The sequence below is a fragment of the Schistocerca nitens genome, chromosome 1 (assembly GCF_023898315.1).
Source record: "Schistocerca nitens isolate TAMUIC-IGC-003100 chromosome 1, iqSchNite1.1, whole genome shotgun sequence".
NCBI classification, from domain to species: domain Eukaryota; kingdom Metazoa; phylum Arthropoda; class Insecta; order Orthoptera; family Acrididae; genus Schistocerca; species Schistocerca nitens.
In genome coordinates, this window is record NC_064614.1 from 399,850,428 (window position 1) to 399,867,244 (window position 16,817).

A 16,817-nucleotide genomic window follows, 5' to 3' on the forward strand; every position below is an offset into this window, starting at 1 on the left:
TTTTAGCGCAACGCAATCTGACTTTCAATAATCCCTACAAATCACTTACCTCACAAAAATCTTCTTTACTCTAACTACGGCAATACAGCGAGCGCCACTACTGCGAGCTAAATAAAAGATTCAAACTACTGAAGGTACTAACTACTGATGGGCATAGTTAGCAAATGAAAGATTTTGATAGAGAACAAACAATGTATTTACCTTAATAGTATTCAAAAGTCATAATATATATAGCAGTTCATGACATCCAGTCTTACAAGTTTACTGTCTCTGATGGACACATGTCCGGATCATCCGCTCTCAAAACTCCACCATTTCTCTCCCCACGTCCACCACTGCTGCCGGCTCACCTCCAACTGCGCAACGCTACGCGCTGTTAACAGCCAACTGCCCAACACTACAATAGCAAAAAACAATGCAAACCAGCCACAGACTGCACACAGCACAGCCAGCGATTTTCATGCAGAGCGCTATGTGGCGTTACCAGCATAAAAACCTAAACAGCCTACTTACAACCTCCCTTTCCTGTTCCAGTCGCGTATGGTTCGCGGGAAGAACGACTGTCGGAAAGCCTCCGTGCGCGCTCGAATCTCTCTCATTTTACATTCGCGATCACCTCTGAAGGTATAAGTAGGAGGAAGCAATATATTCGATACCTCATCCAGAAACGCACCCTCTCGAAACCTGGACAGCAAGCTACACCGCGATGCAGAGCTCCTCTCTTGCAGAGTCTGCCACTTGATTTTGCTAAACATCTCCGTAACACTATCACGCTTACCAAATAACCCTGTGACGAAACGCGCCGCTCTTCTTTGGATCTTCTCTATCTCCTCCGTCAACCCGATCTGGTACGGATTTTCTAAGGACTCTCCCAATGAATCTCAATCTGGCACCTGCCTTACCGCCGGCCGAAGTGGCCGTGCGGTTAAAGACGCTGCAGTCTGGAACCGCAAGACCGCTACTGTCGCAGGTTCGAATCCTGCCTCGGGCATGGATGTTTGTGATGTCCTTAGGTTAGTTAGGTTTAACTAGTTCTAAGTTCTAGGGGACTAATGACCTCAGCAGTTGAGTCCCATAGTGCTCAGAGCCATTTGAACCTGCCGTACCAACAATTAATTTTATATGATCATTCCACTTCAAATCGTTCCGTACACATACTCCCAAATACTTTACAGAAGTAACTGCTACCAGTGTTTGTTCCGCTATCATATAATCCTATAATAAAGGATCCTTCTTTCTATGTATTCGCCATACATTACATTTGTCTATGTTAAGGGACAGTTGCCACTCCCTGCACCAGGTGCCTATCCAATGAACTGATATGGTCTCACCCACAAGTGGCCACTTGTCAATGTTTTTCTCAAAACACCCGAAGCAAAATATTGTACCCCCAATCAAAGTATGGTTACATACTGGAATCACTATGTAGATGATATCACTTCTTTGGGAGACGAAACAGAAACATAGTATAATCAGCTAATCACTGATATAAACACAGGTCACCATAAAATTAATTCACTATTAATATAGAATCAGACATAAAATAGGTTTCCCAGACCTCAAAAGATACAGACCCAACAGCAAAAACATTGGAAAGTAATACAGCAAACCCAGCTCCACAAGCACTACTAGTCCCAAACAGTCTACACACCCGCTAACACACAAACATTCAAGTTTTTGATACATACTATACAGACTTACACAATCCCACTCCACTCTTCAATCTTAGTTGTACACATGACCTAAGCACAGTACACGAGATAGCCAGTGAGATTAGGAAGAATACATGAACAATAAACAAAGTAACAAAATAGAAAAGCAAATGACGAAACAACTAACAATGGTTAACTGAGAGCCATAACAAAGAGCTAGGAATACCAACATAAGACAAACAGAAAAGCAAGAGTAACAAAAACATACTAGGATGAGATTTTCACTCTGTAGCGGAGTGTGCGCTGATATGAAACTTCCTGGTAGATTAAAACTGTGTGCCAGATCGAGACTCGAACCCTGGACCTTCGCCCTTCGCGGGCAAGTGCTCTACCAACTGAGCTACCCAAGCACGACTCACGCCCTGTCCTCACAGCTTTACTTCTGCCAGTATCTCGTCTCCTACCTTCCAAACTTTACAGAAGCTCTCCTGCAAACCTTGCACAAGTAGCACTCCTTAAAGGAAGGATATTGCGGAGACATGGCTTAGCCACAGCCTTGGGGATGTTTCCAGGATGAGATTTTCACTCTACAGTGGAGTGTGCGCTGATATGAAACTTCCTGGCAGATTAAAACTGTGTGTCGGGCCGAGACTCGGGGCGTGAGTTGTGCTTGGGTAGCTCAGTTGGTAGAGCACTTGTCCTGAAATGCAAAGGTCCCGAGTTCGAGTCTCGGTCCGGCACACAATTTTAATCTACCAGGAAGTTCCACCATACGAGGATTACTGCAAGGCACATATTAACATACAGCAACAAAAACAATCACAGAGTGGCGAACATCCTAGGTTGCCTACATAAATCAAACATGTAGGAACTTCATGCACCTCATAGCATTAAAAACTGACAGCATACATTCCATTTTTACACGTCGTCTCGTACAGGACATCCGCCACCGAAATAATATTGAAACTGAAGATCCTCATAACAAGTAATATTCAGAATCATCCCATGATACTCAACTACCACATACCAAAATAATAACACGAGAAAGGAACTTTTGGAACAAAGACACAACACTATGCAACAAAACACTCTTTGAAACACGAAACGATTTATACAAAAAAACTTCCATGAAGACAATATATTATATCATACGTCCCTGATTATCATAAGACATATACTCCTCACACACATTACCTCACTTCTTAACTCTTTCTCTTCTCTCTCTCTCTCTCTCTCTCTCTCTCTCTCTCTCTCTCTCTCAGACACACACACACACACATCAAATATGTTTCTCCCCTGCATACATAACACAAACCATCACCCAAACATTCAAAATCAGTATCACAATGAACAAAAACAAAGCGATGAACAGTTGTCTGTTGACAATACTATAACATCTCCCAATGAATATGGCAAGCTACTCTATGTGATCAAAAGTATCCGAACATCTTCCTGAAAATGACTTACAAGTTCGTGGCACCCTCCATCGGTAATAATAGAATTCAGTATGGTGTTTGCCCACCCTTGGCCTTGATGACAGCTTCCGCTGTCGCAGGAATATATTTAATCAGGTGCTGGAAGGTGTCCTGGGGAATTGTAGCCCATTCTTCACGGAATGCTGCATTCAGGAGAGGAGTCGATGTCGGTCGGTGAGGCCTGCCACGAAGTCGGCGTTCCAAAACATCCCAAAGGTGTTCTGTAGGATTCAGGTAAGGACTCTGTGCAGGCCAGTCCATTACTGGGATGTTATTGTCGTGTAACCACTCTGCCGTAGGACGCGCATTATGAACAGGCACTCGATCGTGTTGAAAGATGCAATCGCCGTCCTCGAATTGCTTTTCAACAGTGGTAAGCAAGAAGATGCTTAAAACGTCAACGTCGGCCTGTAGTGATAGTGGCACGCAAAACACCAAGGGGTGCAAGCCCCCTCCATGGAAAACACGACCACACCAACACCTCCGCCTCAGAATTTTACTGTTGGCACTACACACGCTGGCAGATGACGTTCACCGGGCATTCGCCATACCCACACCTTGCCATCGGGTCGCCACATTGTCTACCGTGATTCGTCACTCCACACAACGTTTTTCCACTGTTCAGTTGTCCAATGTTTACGCTCCATACACCAATCGAGGCGTCGTTTGGCATTTACCTACGTGATGTGTAGCTTATGAGCAGCCGCTTGACCATGAAATCCAAGTTTTCTCGCCTCCCGCCTAACTGGTATAATACTTGCAGTGGATTCTGATGTAGTTTGGAATTCCTGTGTAATGGTCTGGATAGAAGTCTGCCTATTACACATTATGACCCACTTTAACTGTCGGGGGTCTCTGCCAGTCAACAGACGAGGTCGGCCTGTACACTTTTGTGCTGTACGTGTCCTTCACGTTTCCACTTCACTATCACATCGGAGACAGTGGACATTTGGATGTTTGAGAGTGTGGAAGTCTCACGTACAGACGTATGACACAAGTGACTCTCAATCAAATGGTTCAAATGGCTCAGAGCACTACGGGACTTAACATCTAATGTCATTAGTCCCCTAGAACTTAGAAATACTTAAACATAATTAACCTAAGGACATCACACAACACCCAGTCATGACGAGGCAGAGAAAATCCCTGACCCCGCCGGGAATCGAACCCGGGGGTCGGGGGTCTCTGCCAGTCAACAGACGAGGTCGGCCTGTACACTTTTGTGCTGTACGTGTCCTTCACATTTCCACTTCACTATCACATCGGAAACAGTGGACATTTGGATGTTTGAGAGTGTGGAAGTCTCACGTACAGACGTATGACACAAGTGACTCTCAATCAAATGGTTCAAATGGCTCAGAGCACTATGGGACATAACATCTAATGTCATTAGTCCCCTAGAACTTAGAAATACTTAAACATAATTAACCTAAGGACATCACACAACACCCAGTCATGACGAGGCAGAGAAAATCCCTGACCCTGCCGGGAATCGAACCCGGGAACCCGGGCGCGGGAAGCGAGAACGCTACCGCACGACCACGAGCTGCGGAGTGACTCTCAATCACCTGACTACATGCGCAGTCCGCGAGTTCCGTGGAGCGCCCCATTCTGCTCTCTCACGATGTCTGATGTCTACTGAGGTCTCTGATATGGAGTACCTGGCTGTAGGTGGCAACACCATGCACCTAATATGGGAAACGTATGTTTTTGGGGGTGTCCGGATACTTTTGATCACATAGTGTACATTTACTCTTAAATTTCGCTCTTTGCTTGGAAAATGAGATACCACATGATGGAAAATTCTGAAAGTTGTGAAAAACAGTGAATGTAATTACAACTAGAAAAGAAAACACGCCAAAGACGCACAATAGGACGAAAAACGGAAGTGCAAGATGTACACACTACTACTAATTTGAGAATGTATTTAAAAAGTATAATAATTATTTAACCAAATTTCCTACTATTACTTTTTATATGAAATATTCTCAAACTGTAAAGAAGTACAAATGCAAGTTGACGTGTACAAACCCACTTTTCTTATTTAACTTAATTTAATGTGAACTATCAAAATAAAACAAAAACCGCTTACATTAAAGTCAATAGGCCTAAAATAGAATGAAAACTGTGTAGTTTGCATATTACGTTAAATCGAGTCCCGCAGAAGATGTTAGATAAGTGTTGAACCATGTATCGGTAAACAGAAAAAGAAATATATTGTGTTTCACAGAAGGCACAGTCTGAAGAACCCAAATTTAATTTACTGAGGATAAACGACATAAAAATTATCATATTCCTCTCCTTGAACCAGAGAAAGAAAATCTATATGATCACGACAAATAAAAATACTGAAAGGACAAAATTAAAAGAACCGTATGATAATACGCGAAGGAAGAAGGCATGTTATAATTGGTATGAGGGATACGAGAGCAGTGCACCAACAGATCCGACAGACAGTTAGCTGTAATGCAATGACTGCTGAATGCGTAGAGACGAAATGTGTAGAGGACAACAATATGGCCAAAAGAGAAGGCGCACATCATGTCATAAGCTCTGTATCAAATGGTTCAAATGGCTCTGAGCACTATGGGACTCAACTGCTGTGGTCATCAGTCCCCTAGAACTTAGAACTACTTAAACCTAACTAACCAAAGGACATCACACACATCCATTCCCGAGGCAGGATTCGAACCTGCGACCGTAGCAGACGCACGGTTCCGGACTGCGCGCCTAGAACCGCGAGACCACCGCGGCCGGCAAGCTCTGTATCACGAGAAGCAAGTGACGTATTCGACTGGCTCTACGTAATGGACAAGGATAAGTGCTTACATTCGCAATAGCTACAAGCAGTGTGTCACCATAAACCGTTGAGAACAGATTACTGGAAGCGGGTTTGAGATTTCCATGTGTTGCTTATAGCTGATACTGTACCAGACAGCAGAGGCTTGCTTGGTGTAGAACGAAAGTCATCTGGGACTTTCAGTGTGTGGAAATATTGCTAATTCCGAAAGATAATTTTTTCTTTCCCATGTTTCTGTTCTTCTCCTTCATTTACTGTGCTCTTATGTCTGATGGTTTAGAATATTTATTTTGTTCTACAGCAAGAAATGTAGCAGTTTTATTTTTTGCTGTATTAATGTTGATACATTAATCTCTTTTAATTACGTATGCAAAAGTGTGAATGCATGGTTGAACGTCTTCATTATGCTTTCGTAAAATGCACTGTATGAAACCAGTTGCAATTTGCACTGTAACGTAATATGCACTGTAATATGAGCTGTGATGCGAGAGCAATGTCGATAGGTGTCAGCTGAATAGTGACACAGAGTGGGTGTGAGCGTTGCGGCGTGCGCGCGTGTGTTGTGTAATCATCCTAGACAGAAGTACGCTAAAATTTATGATCGTGTTCGTATTTTTCGGTCACGGTACAGCAAATATTTCAATATGGAAGTTATGAGGCAAAAATTTAGACTGTGAATATTGTGCGCTTCATTGAGTAGAATAAACAGTAGTGACAATGCTTACACGAATGGATTGTGATTGTCATGGTTAGAACCAAACTGTTTTGTTCATAACTCAATTGCACGAACTAGTGCACTTTGCAGTTATTATCTACTGTGTAAGTTAATGAGTTGCCGCACGAGTAACTGTCGCCATACGGAGTTTTAAACTGTTTGTTACATGTGGTACAATTTTCAACCAGATCGGTAAATTTGCGATCGTGGCACTCATGCAAAAAGTGAACGGACTGTGATTTCACGATGGGCGAGTCAAAGTGAATTTTATACTGTTTTGAAACTGTGTACGGGACAGTGATAAAGGAGCCGTGATTGTAAGAGACGTTATTGATGGCCGGCCGCGGTGGTCTCGCGGTTCTAGGCGCGCAGTCCGGAACCGCACGACTGCTACGGTCGCAGGTTCGAATCCTGCCTCGGGCATGGATGTGTGTGATGTCCTTAGGTTAGTTAGGTTTAAGTAGTTCTAAGTTCTAGGGGACTGATGACCACAGCTGTTAAGTCCCATAGTGCTCAGAGCCATTTGAACCATTTGAACCGTTATTGATGAGCGCATACGCACTTGGCTGTGCACAACATCAACAAAAACTACGTCTGACCGGTCTGTGACCACATGAACTATACTGAGGACAATGTTACCGCCAGGAGAATCATCTGCTAAGCAGGAGGACTTTTCCATGGCATTTTCTTAACTGATGAAGCTACATTAATTATTCTGTCAGCAACAGCAAGCTGCCGCTGAAGCCACAATGCATCGAGTACAAAGATATGCTCCAATACAAAGCTCTCTTCCCCTGTGAAGGTCAAATCATTTCACACCATTTCAGTGATAATTGATTTTTCTTTTGTAACGAACTTTGCTTGCAATTTGATTTCCTTAAAAATGTGCTAATGAAGTGTATTTGCAATCAGTGTGACATTGTTAGTTCTATCACTAACAGTCGTCATTACCATTTGCTGCCTGCATATTTCTTCTTTAGTTTATTGTAGGTGTTCCTGCGTATGTTTTAATGTATGTTTTGGAGGATGCGCTTTTGTGAATTAGTACAATGTTGCATCAAGCACATTTACGTATTTTGTTGTATTATGTGACATTCCGCGCTAAGTTGTGCCCACTGAGAATTATAACCGAACAAAATTATGACCGTTTCCTTAATTATTTAAGAATTTATATACGGGATAATTCGTGTTTTTCGTTCTTTTATTGATTGTTGCCAAACTCTGTCATGGTTACTTTCGTTCAATTAGAAAGATAAACGGGTTCCTTTGGGTTTAAATAATCTAAATTTGTGGTCAAAACTACGCATCATAGATTTCTGAGAACCGTTCTCTTCACATATGGCTCAATTGGTGACAGGACTAGGTAACACAGCATGTTATGGCCTACTTTCGGTACACTATTGAATCTTTCTCTTCACAAGTGGCATTTTGTGGTTCAGCGATGACTCTCGCTTCTGTTCGTGGCGGTCAGATCGACGCCAGTGTATCTGTAGACGATACGGTGAAAGACAACATGAAGAAGCAATTCTCGAGACCCATAACCTCCACCTCCTAAAATAATGGTGACTGGATACAACAGGACGCATTTGGTAACTGTAGAAGGGATACTGAATGCTAGCCAGTATCGTATGTGGCTAGGATGGTAAAACCCCATTATGACCAAGGTACCAATGGCATATTCCAGGAAGGTAATGCGTGATCCTACAATGCAGTTAACAGAAAGTCGCTTTGGGGGTACATGAATCCTTAGCTGGCTATCCCAGTCCACCTATTTGTTACCTGTACAGATTTTCTGTGGTGCGGTGGGAAGACGTAGTCCAGCCTGCAACCAGCTGTCTCCACGAAACGACACAACACGCGGCTCAGGCATGGCAAGACGTTCCTCAGGACGAGATATGGGGGCTGTTTGCTTCCGTGCCACAACTAATACAAGAATGTATAATACCTCTTGAAAATAGTGGGATTTTTCGTATGACAGAGTAGCTATTGTATCAGAGATGGCAACATAGAGCGCTTTTAGCACTATCGCTGCTACTCTTTAACTATTCCGCATTTTTTGACCAAAAGAAGAAAACTTTAAAGGAGCACTTTCGCTTCATCATTTGTCAGAGATAGACTAATACTTGATTAGGCAAGTAATTCACCATTTTGTCCATACACATTCGATGGGCCAATTCTTCTAATTCAGTGAAGCAATGTAGAATAAAACCAACATTGTGGTGAGACTGTAGTTATGTAATTAAGTATTCCTTGATTATCAGCATGTTGAATATTTATCCTTACCATGTACACTGTACAGCATACGAGTATTCGTGTGTGGGATGGTGCTTGTTGCCGGCTAGTGGTAAACCCCTCTAGAGCGTGCGCTTCCGAGAGGATTTCATTTCATCTTCTGCTGCCAACTATTTGAAAGCGCAGCGCCAATCATTAGGTGCGCAACCGAGCACCCTCCGTACCGAGCTTGATACTTTGACAGCCAGCAACAATAATAATTTCTGTTCTGAAATATAAAAAGAAAAGATTCATATCTTACGCGAAAGAGATTTTTACACAGTGAATGAAAGTTTTCCGTGTAAAAAAAATTGTTTAAATGTACTCAAGCCCTTGTGGGTCATAATCTCAAAATAACATTGACGGTCGATATAAGTTCTGAATTAAGTGGGAATTTACTCATTCTGTGCTGAGAGTTTGCATAAAAATTGATAAATATATACTTGATGGTAAATGGTGCAGCATTTTCCATTTTCGTCAATGTGGGTACACAAGAAATAAGGGGAGGTCGAGCCAGTCACTGTTGTTGTGCTTCACTTAACACAGTTAAATATTTGCGGTAGGAGGCCTACGGGTTCAGTATCAACGACTGTACGTCACTTACGGGGCTCTGTAGCGATCAAAGTCTCGTCACTTTTATAAAAATATTGATTCCGTAATCGAACAGAACGACGATAGTTTTTATCGATACGCGACAAGTCTAGTTAGGCAGCTACCACTTGCGCTCCTCACTTATCAATACAAATCCAGATGACAATCACTTCCACTACAACTGCATTTAGGCAAAATAACTAAGGAGAAGAATATGTATGACAACTACGAATAATATATAGAGTTCTGAATTACGAAAAATTAATCGTGCAGATCAGCTATGTCAAACGCAGAAATCGGCTACAGGGGATACAGCACCATTGTGATTAATGTACAGATATACAGCGAATTGTAGCTATCTAATGTGGTTTGAATGGCTTCGCTCCTCAGCGCGATCTCCTCTGTTATTCGTTCCAGTGCTGAAAAAACGTTTAGTTAAACATGATGTTCGCTACTAACGTCAACATGTAGTTCGTGAAAACCAATTAACACCTGTCGACTATGGTACCTAGCGTAAATCTGAACCAAACGTGTTGTTAGCAGTTGGGAGGATATCTGAGGATGTCGGCGTCTTAGAAGAGAAACCAATCAAAATAAATCAAATAATACGATATAGGTGTGTCTTTGTATATCACCACAGCTTTTGTACAACGGACGAGATTCACCCGTGGTGTACGGGTAGCGTCTTCGATTAGTAATCAAACAGTACTGGGACCCGAATTCGAACCACGCCACTGATTAGATTTTGAATCCAAACGATCAGCAATGACAGCACAAGACATCCGGCGTCCTAAGTCACCCAGATTCTTCCAACCAGTTTGTCAAAGAAGGCGGAGGAGCAGACAGAGATTCAGGGCACTCTCTTGCCCTGGGAGTGGAAAAATGCCCCTAAAGGTGGAAGAATCAGCAATGATCAACCGCATCAGGATGCAGAACGAAATTGAAACCACTGCACTAAAGACATACACTCCTGGAAATGGAAAAAAGAACACATTGACACCGGTGTGTCAGACCCACCATACTTGCTCCGGACACTGCGAGAGGGCTGTACAAGCAATGATCACACGCACGGCACAGCGGACACACCAGGAACCGCGGTGTTGGCCGTCGAATGGCGCTAGCTGCGCACCATTTGTGCACCGCCGCCGTCAGTGTCAGCCAGTTTGCCGTGGCATACGGAGCTCCATCGCAGCCTTTAACACTGGTAGCATGCCGCGACAGCGTGGACGTGAACCTATGTGCAGTTGACGGACTTTGAGCGAGGGCGTATAGTGGGCATGCGGGAGGCCGGGTGGACGTACCGCCGAATTGCTCAACACGTGGGGCGTGAGGTCTCCACAGTACATCGATGTTGTCGCCAGTGGTCGGCGGAAGGTGCACGTGCCCGTCGACCTGGGACCGGACCGCAGCGACGCACGGATGCACGCCAAGACCGTAGGATCCTACGCAGTGCCGTAGGGGACCGCACCGCCACTTCCCAGCAAATTAGGGACACTGTTGCTCCTGGGGTATCGGCGAGGACCATTCGCAACCGTCTCCATGAAGCTGGGCTACGGTCCCGCACACCGTTAGGCCGTCTTCCGCTCACGCCCCAACATCGTGCAGCCCGCCTCCAGTGGTGTCGCGACAGGCGCGAATGGAGGGACGAATGGAGACGTGTCTTCAGCGATGAGAGTCGCTTCTGCCTTGGTGCCAATGATGGTCGTATGCGTGTTTGGCACCGTGCAGGTGAGCGCCACAATCAGGACTGCATACGACCGAGGCACACAGGGCCAACACCCGGCATCATGGTGTGGGGAGCGATCTCCTACACTGGCCGTACACCACTGGTGATCGTCGAGGGGACACTGAATAGTGCACGGTACATCCAAACCGTCATCGAACCCATCGTTCTACCATTCCTAGACCGGCAAGGGAACTTGCTGTTCCAACAGGACAGTGCACGTCCGCATGTATCCCGTGCCACCCAACGTGCTCTAGAAGGTGTAAGTCAACTACCCTGGCCAGCAAGATCTCCGGATCTGTCCCCCATTGAGCATGTTTGGGACTGGATGAAGCGTCGTCTCACGCGGTCTGCACGTCCAGCACGAACGCTGGTCCAACTGAGGCGCCAGGTGGAAATGGCATGGCAAGCCGTTCCACAGGACTACATCCAGCATCTCTACGATCGTCTCCATGGGAGAATAGCAGCCTGCATTGCTGCGAAAGGTGGATATACACTGTACTAGTGCCGACATTGTGCATGCTCTGTTGCCTGTGTCTATGTGACTGTGGTTCTGTCAGTGTGATCATGTGATGTATCTGACCCCAGGAATGTGTCAATAAAGTTTCCCCTTCCTGGGACAATGAATTCACGGTGTTCTTATTTCAATTTCCAGGAGTGTATAATGTGTATCCACAGAACATGTGACCTGTTGTTGAAAAAGTGTCCTGATGATCTCTTCACTGACAAAAGTTTCCGGACTAGTCGCCCATTCCGATCTCCGGGACGAGACTGCCAAGGGGAAGGTGATAATGAGAAAAAGATTGAATAACCAACTAGGGAATAACGTTTTACGGCCAGGGGCGTGGAGTGTCAGAAGTCTGAAAGTGGCACAGAAGCTACAAAATCTGAAAAGCTAAATACTAGGGCTCAGTATACGTGTAGTGGGGCCAAGGGAGTGAAATGGAAAGAAGCCATAGATTTCTGGTACACGGTGATATCAGGAGGAGCAGAAAATTCTCTAATAGGAGTAGGATTTGCTATGAATAGTAATGTAGGGCAGAGAGTGAATTACTGTCAAAAGATCAGTGACAGAGTTGTTCTCACCCGAACTGACAGCAAACCAACACTGATAACAATAGTTTAGGTAGACATACCGACATTGCAAGCCGAAGATAAAGAAATGAAATATAAGAGGATATTGAACTGATTATTCGTTACGTAAATGGAGACGAAAATCTGATAGTCATGGGAGACTGTAATCCTGTTGTAGGGGAATGAATAGAAACAACGGTTACGGTAGGACATGGGATTGTTCTAGGGATGAGAGAGGAGAAAGACTAATTTAATTCTGCAATAAATTTCAGCTAGTAATTGCGAATACTCTGTTCACGAATCACAAGAGGAGGAGACATACTTGCAAAATGGCAGGAGATACGGGAAGATTTCAGTTAGATTACATCACCGCCAGGCATTGATTCCGAAAACAATTACTGGATCATAAGGCGTACGTGGAGCAGATATAGTCTCAGATCACAATTTATTAGTGACGAAGAGTAGGCTGAAGTTTAAGAAAATAATGAAAGGAATCAATGTCCAAAGAAGTGGGATACGGAAGAACTAAGAAATGAAGAGATACGCTTGATGTTCCCTGAGGCTATAGATATTGCGATATGGAGTGGTTCGGTAGGCTGTTCACTTGAAGAGAAATGGACATCTCTAAAGAGGCAATCATGGAAGCTGGAAAGAAAAACACAGGTACAAGGAACGTAATTGCAGAGAAACCATGGGTAACAGAGGAAATACAGAATTTAATCTACGAAAGATGAAAGTAAAAGAAATTTCAGGAAAACTCAGGAATACAGATATATAGTTCACTTAGGAATGAAATAAGTAGGAGGTGCAGGGAAGCTAAGGCGAAATAACTCCATGAGAAGTGTGAAGAAATCGAAAAAGAAATCAGTGTCGGAATGGATCACTTGGCATGTAGAGCAATCGCAACAACATTTGGTGGACTGAAGTGGAAGGGTAGTAACTATAGGAGTGCACTGGGAATTACACTGTTAGATGCAAAGTAGAGAGTAGATAGGTGGAAAGAGTACACTGGATGCTTCTACGTAGGCGATGACTTGTCTGAAGACATGATAAACAGTAGCCATTATAGAATAGATATGGGATCCAGCAATAGAATCATCATTAAAAAGAGCTTTTGAAAACTTAAGATCGAATGCTGAAGATCTAAAACGGAAGAAGGGATGGATAATATTCCATCAGAATCTCTAAAACGTCTCGGAGAAGTGGCAACAAAGCGATTATTCACGTTGGTGTATGGGATGTATGAGTCTGGGGAGATACCATCTGTCTTTCAGAAAAATTATCCACACGATTCCGAAGGAGGCAAGACCTGACAACTTTGGGAATTGTCGCTCAATCAGCTTAACAGCTCATGCATCCAAGTTGCTTACTAGAAGAACATACAGAAGAATGAAAAGAAAATTCGAGCTTGGTGGCCAGTTTAGCTTTAGCAAAGGTGAAGGCAGCCGGGAGGTAGTCCTGACACTGTGGATGATAATGGAATCAAACGTAAAGAAAAATCAAGACACATTCATAGTTGTTGATCTGGACTAAACGTTCGACGGTGCCAAATGGTGTAAGATGTTCGAAATTCTGAGAAAGATAAGGGAAGTCGGGTAATATACAACATGTACAATAACCAAAAGGGAACAATAATATTGGAAAACTAAGAACGATGTACTCGCATTAAAAACAGAATAAAATAGGGATACGGTCTTTCATCCCTACCGTTCAATCTATATATCGAATGAACAATGACGAAAATAAAAGATAATTTCAAAAGTGGAATTAAAATTCAAGATGATGGGATATAACTGACAGTATTCACTAATGACAGTGCTGTCCTCAGTGAAAGTGAAGAAGACTTATATGATCTGCTAAATGGAATGAATATCCTGATGAGTACAGATTATAGACTGATAGTAAATCGAAGAAAGAGGAAAGTAATTAGAAGGAGCACAAATGAGAATAACGATAAACTTAACATCAGGCTTGGTGGTCACGAAGGAGATGTAATTAGGGAATTATGCTACCCAGGGAGAAAAATAATCTTTAACGGACGGGGCAAGGAGGACATCAAAAGCAGCCTAGCAGTATCAGAAAGGGCGTTCCTGCCCAAGAGTAGTCTACTAGTATCAAACAAGGTGTTAGACTGACGACTTAAAAAAATGAGGATACATTACTTAGGTTTTCTGGTTCTATGTGATAGAAAGATCTTCGTTCATTGCAGCAGTCACCTGTTTTTCATTTTGGGAAAGCCACGCAATCCTACATAACTTCAGACGAAAGCAAATACAACGCCTGCTTCCTGCGAAAAGATTTCTGTTTTATTTGTGGAGCCAGGGTTACTAAAGGAGAAACAGTTTATTGCTATTACTGTTGAAGCAAATTAATGATCGCTTATCATATGCATGATGTTATGGTCTTTTGGTGCAGCCGTCTCATAACGGTTAGTCGGATGAAAACTAGACAGATGGAAAACAAGTAAGTAATCTGTTTACTATTTTAAAAGTAATCGCCGTATCTGTTAATACATTTATTCATCTGTGAGACAAGACGGTAAAATCACCATGGAAAAATGTTTGTAGTTGCCTGCGGAAACATGATTGTAACCAGGCATGCACTTCGTCGTCCGAAGCATATCTAAGACCACGAACGTTTCTTCTGGGCCCCAAAAATATGGAAACCGAATGGGCAGAGGTCGAGACTATACGGAGGATGCGTAATGGCCTCGCAGCGAAACTTCTGCAGCGTTCTCAAGACAACCTGCGAATAAAATGGCCGCGCACTTGTTGCCGAGCTTGTTTCGACTAAGCTGCAGAAGTTTCACGGAGAATCCCTTACACATCCAGCATGCGCTCCCGAACCCTCCCCATGCGCTTTCCAAATTTTTGGAGCCCTGAAAAAAGACCTTCGTTGCCACTGATTTGCTTTGGACAAACACCTGCATGCCTGTATACAATCAATGTTTCCTTAAGCAACCACAAACAATTTTCCATCGAGAACTTAACATCCTGTCTCACAAGTGGATAAATGTACTAACAGCTATGACTATTACTTTTGGAATGATAAACAGTTTACTTATTTTTCCATATCTCTTGTTCTCATCTGAATGCTCCTTATAGTATATAATTTCATAATACTCTACTGGCCATTAAAATTGCTACACCACGAAGATGACGTGCTGAAGACGCGAAATTTATCCGACAGGAAGAAGACGCTGTGATATGCAAATGATTAGATTTTCAGAACATTCACACAAGGTTGGCGCCGGTGGCGACACCTACAACGCGCTGAAATGAGGAAAGTTTCCAACCAATTTCTCATACACAAACAACCGTTGACCGGCGTTGCCTGGCGAAACGTTGTTGTGGTGCCTCGTGTAAGGAGGAGAAACGCGTACCATCACGTTTCCGACTTTGATAAAGGGCGGATTGTACCCCATCGCGATTGCGGTTTATCGTATCGCAACATTGCTGCTCGCGTTGATCGAGATCCAATGACTGTTAGCAGAATATGGAATCGATGGAATCGGTGGGTTCAGGAGGGTAACACGGAACGCCGTGCTGGGTCCCAACGGCCCCGTAACACCAGCAGTCGAGATGACAGGCATATTATTCGCATACCTGTAACGGATCGTGCAGCCACGTCTCGATCCCTGAGTCAACAGATGGGGACATTTTCATGACAACAACCATCTGCACGAACAGTTCGACGACGTTTGCAGCAGAATGGACTATCAGCTCGGAGACCGTGGCTGCGGTTACCCTTGACGCTGCATCACAGACAGGAGCGCCTGCGATGGTGTACTCAACGACGAACCTGGGTGCACGAATGGCAAAACGTCATTTTTTCGCATGAATCGAGGTTCTTTTTACAGCATCATGATGGTCGCATCCGCGTTTGGCGACATCGAGGTGAACGCACATTGGAAGCGTGTATTCGTCATCGCCATAATGGCGTATTACCCGACGTGATGGTGTGGGGTGACATTGGTTACACGTCTCGGTCGCCTCTTTCTCGCATTGACAGCACTTTGAACAGTGGACGTTAGATTTCAGATGTGTTACGACCAGTGGCTCTACCCTTCATTCGATCCCTGCGAAACCCTACATTTCAGCAGGATAATGCACGACCGCATGTTGCAGGTCCCGTATGGGCGTTTCTGGATACAGAAAATATTCGGCTGCTGCCCTGGCCAGCACATTCTTCAGATCTCTCACCAATTGAAAACGCTCTTATCAGTGGTGGCCGAGCAACTGGCTCGTCACAATTCGCCAGTCACTACTCTTTCTGAATTGTGGTATCGTGTTAATGCTGCATGGGCAGCTGTACCTGTACACGCCATCCAATCTCTGACTCAATGCCCTGGCGTACCAAGGCCGTTATTACGGCCAGAGGTGGTTGATTTCTCACGATCTATGCACCCAAATTGCGTGAAAATGTAATCACATGTCAGTTCTAGTATAATATATTTGTCCAATGAATACCCGTTTATCATCTGCATTTCTTCTTGGTGTAGCAATTTTAACTGACA